This window comes from Helianthus annuus, chromosome 11 (genome assembly GCF_002127325.2).
Source record: "Helianthus annuus cultivar XRQ/B chromosome 11, HanXRQr2.0-SUNRISE, whole genome shotgun sequence".
NCBI lineage: Eukaryota > Viridiplantae > Streptophyta > Magnoliopsida > Asterales > Asteraceae > Helianthus > Helianthus annuus.
In genome coordinates this window covers 185,357,650-185,361,617 of record NC_035443.2, presented here as the reverse complement: position 1 = coordinate 185,361,617, position 3,968 = coordinate 185,357,650, and the positions used below count along the sequence as shown (strand labels likewise).

General features: G+C 37.0%; 1 long non-coding RNA gene across 1 annotated transcript; it reads right to left on the bottom strand.

The window, feature by feature from the left end:
* Window positions 1–814: 814 nt before the first annotated feature.
* LOC110891422 lies at window positions 815–3,439 on the bottom strand. Its single transcript, XR_002565327.2, has 2 exons — window positions 2,014–3,439; window positions 815–1,922 (listed from the first exon to the last, which is right to left on the bottom strand). It is a non-coding gene; the product is annotated as an uncharacterized LOC110891422 (long non-coding RNA).
* Window positions 3,440–3,968: the final 529 nt, after the last annotated feature.

Here is a 3,968-nt window from a genome sequence, read left to right as displayed (position 1 = left end):
CATACACAACGGAATGATTTTATTATTGGAGATCATACATAAATATAAGGAAATGCTCTTAAAACATGTTTAATTTAGAGGTCGGAAGACATATTTAGGGCTGTTCATAAGTCGAGCTGAGCTGGGGGCAAGCTCGGCTCGGATTTGAAACGAGCTGAAAATCTAAGCTCGGGCTCGGCTTGGTTTGACTGATTTTATAAAAAAATTAACATGTAGCTCACAAAATTTAGTAGTTTAACATATATATTGGACGTTTAATATTTGGGACATCTATGAATCATAGTTAGGGAGTAGGGACCATATGTTTTTGTCAGGGTTTGTGAGGGTTGTCTGCTGAATGAAAATAGGAAATGTTACCATTCAACTTACATGGACAAAAGGTTAAATTTCTCCAAACGATAAAAAATCCATAAAATTCCAAATCTAAAATCACTTGCAAAGAAAGTTAAAAATCTAGATCTAAGTTTACATGTTTGCTTAGTTTGCATTTTGAAGATTTAAAACAGGTTCAAAACAATACAATCGACACTTTATATCTCATTGAAGAAGGCTTCATGCATAGCAGGTTATCACGTTGACATAATCAATATCGAAGAACCCATGCCGTATAAACACAAAATGCACAAAATCTAATCTAGTTATCAAAAAAAGAGATAAAACAATCTTAAAAAAAATAAACCATTTGAAGTCTCGGGCATCAAACGGGAACCAATGACTCACTTAGGCATTTAAGCAAACAGGTGATGTGCATCATTATATATTAATTAAATATTAGAAATTACACATGAATAAACAGAATCGTACTTCACAATGGTGATAAGAAGCGTCTCATTAGTTAGATTTTAGAAAATATTTTACGCATGTAGGCTGTTTACGCACACATTTTTTTCGGCCTAAAAACATGTAGAGCCAGTCAAGTAATAACTAAAATGGATCAGAATAACAGATGGGGCTTAATTGGATTCTGTTTTATTTTGAGCCCAAGCCACATTTACATACATCTTACCCACATTCCTCAATGAAAGTTATAGCGTACTCTGTTTAGACGGCGGATCTGCTTACCCAGCAATGCTAATTTAAAGTGGAGTCAAAACTCACAGGATTTTCATCAAACAGGTGGTATGCGTGCACAGTGGCGAAGCTTGAGATTTCCGACCTGTGGTCGAAAACGTATATACCTAAAAAAAATATAAAACCAGGTGTCGAAACATATATATGTAAAAATTTCTATAAGAAAAGTTCGGGGGTCGGGCGCCCCTCCCGGCCGCTACAAAGCTGCGCCCCTGTGCGTGCAGAAGCTCAATTCAATAGAATTCTAATAATTCAGCTCGCTACTGTTCCTCCACACACCGTTTTCCAGATTCTTATTGGTCACGGTCCTTTACCAGTCAGCTGCCTATCCGAAGATACAAAAGGGTCCGGTTCTAGGTCTCGGGTCGGGCCAGTCTTGTGCAGCATGGTAGTTCGTAACAGTTATGTGTAAGGTGTGATTAAGGTCTAATTCATTTTTACATGTCTTAGAATGTCATTAATACGACTAGCAAACGGTGGGGTGGGTCAGGTTGTGTAATGTGTCCAAACTGTCAGGACGGGTTGGGTTGGGTTGGGTTTGGTTGTGTAAAGTGTCAAATTCGGGTCGTCTCTGAATCGGCAGCTTTTAGAAAAACATGTAAAATGGATTGGGGTCAAAACGGGTTGGGTCAAAATGGCGGCATGGCTACTGCTGTGGTAGCACCGACGGCTCCAGGTAGATGACCCTTCTTGCTTAAAATGACTTTAGTCCTTTGGTGGCTTTTGTATATTTGCTTTTTCCTGTGTAGGTTTCTGATTCCCGTTTTCTTGTCATTTTCCATTCCATTCCATCCTTCATCTGATTTGCTTCTTTTTGCGTTTGATACCTCTGTCTCCAGTTTGTGCACAGTCTGCTAAAGAAAAAATACGTATAACGTCATACAGTATTTCAAGAATATCAAAACAGGGTATCAGCAAAACAGTACAATGGATTTAACTAACCTTATTATCCTTAGCACACAGAGTACTTGTAACTGTAACAGTTAAAAAATTTATTAACTCACCAAAGTGTCCCGCAAAAATAACATTAGATAGACCGAAGTGTGACACCCATGTCATAAAAATACCAAACTTGATCCACTTGTAATGATTTGGTTCCATTTGCACCTTCCAAATAAACAATCCAGATTGCCAACCTGTCAGGTGACACAATGCCTTCCCTTTTGTCAATCAAATAATAAGCCCAATTTGATTTCTTAGTTGACTTTTGCTTATGACCTGAATTGACCATATCATTATTAAGATTTCCTGCCATATACATCAGATATTGACTAGCAGAAATCTGATTTTGACTATTACAAACTTTATATTCCAACTGCTGTTGACTTTGGCCCTCCACCCATTGCTTCCTAGCTCTATGTGACTATGTGTCATTGGGAACCAGTAGTTATGCAGTTTCTTAAATATATATCAAACAGTGGCTGTTAAGTATGTCGTAGAATCTGTTCAAAGTAACTTCACTAACATTCATACCTTTTACTTTTAGTATGCAGAATATTAGTTGCCACAACTTTTTTCTTTCTGTCATACGTGTTATATTTCTACTTATATATTTTGCTTATATGAAACTTGATATTCAGTAGAGGAAAATTGCTACATGCTATACAAGGAAAAAAAACTTATGCGCTACTGGAAATTCCCGTTTCTGTTGTTAAAGTTTCAGGACCCCATGTGAGAGTTTGATTAATTATATGGTCGGAGTTGCAAGCTTAAACGGGTTAGTGTTTGGGGTAAATGGGTTTAGGACCACATATTACTCACAAGATTAAAAACGTATCCAAAAGGGTTCAACCCGTTTATGATACTCATAGCACGTTTAACTTACCGTGCTAAATAGATAAATGGATAGTGCCAAGGGGTGTTATGGAGGTGTTGCATCAAGTAAAAGCTATAAAGGCTGGCGCTTTATACATTTGTTCATCAGTGTCTCTGGCTGCGTTATGTGGGTTTGGAATTCTTGCAGATTGCCATCTACTATTTTACTTGTGACATTGGCTTACTTATGCAGGTCAATTCAAGTCAAAGGTAAAAAATATTAGAAGTCAAATGCTTGTGGTCAATGGTCAACTTTATGGGAGTTATTGGGTCAAAGTTTGCTATGAAAATGATAAAGGGAGAAGCAGGTTAATAAGTTATCTGAAAGTAAAATACGGACAAGGGATGAATGACCCTGATCATGGCAGTGAATGTGGAACATATCTGGGTTTTGATCATCTGGATTTGGTCAAAGCTTATAAAAGGTGGGCCACAGTCAACCAGAAGTCAATGCAGTCAAAAGTCAACATTGAAGCATGAGAAGTCAATGCAGGAAAACACTCCAAAAGAACATGAATTATACAGTCAAAGTTGGAATTCTACTATGTTACCATATGAGTGGGAGTATAAAGAAAACTGCTTTTCGCTTTGGGTACAACTTGTGAAGCAGAAGGTACATTTGACAATGCACTGGAAATATGCAGATGATTTCCTGTTGGGTTGGTTTTCTATCTTCTATCAGTACGCATTCCCAGGTCCGAACTTTAGAAATGTAAACTTGTGCTTAATTTTTTTTTTTGGAAGGTGAGAAAAAAATCCAAGGGTTGACTTTTTGGTCAAACTGGCAGGTCGAATTTTGATGCGATGGTATAAGAGAACTCTATTACAGTAATGGAAAGTCGAACGTTGCATTTTCGAACAGATAAAGCATTAAAAACACGTCGGTGTTACATTTTTCCAACATCATGCCCCAACTCAACCTTCGATGTCATAAAATCAATAAAGTAAATAACAAGGCTAATATGATAAAACTGTTTGCACTGCAAACTTTGGAGTAAGTAGCTTGGTTTCATCTTTCTAAGAAATAACATTTAATTTGTTTAAAAGAGAGTTTAATGCTAAATTCTACATATTAGAAGACT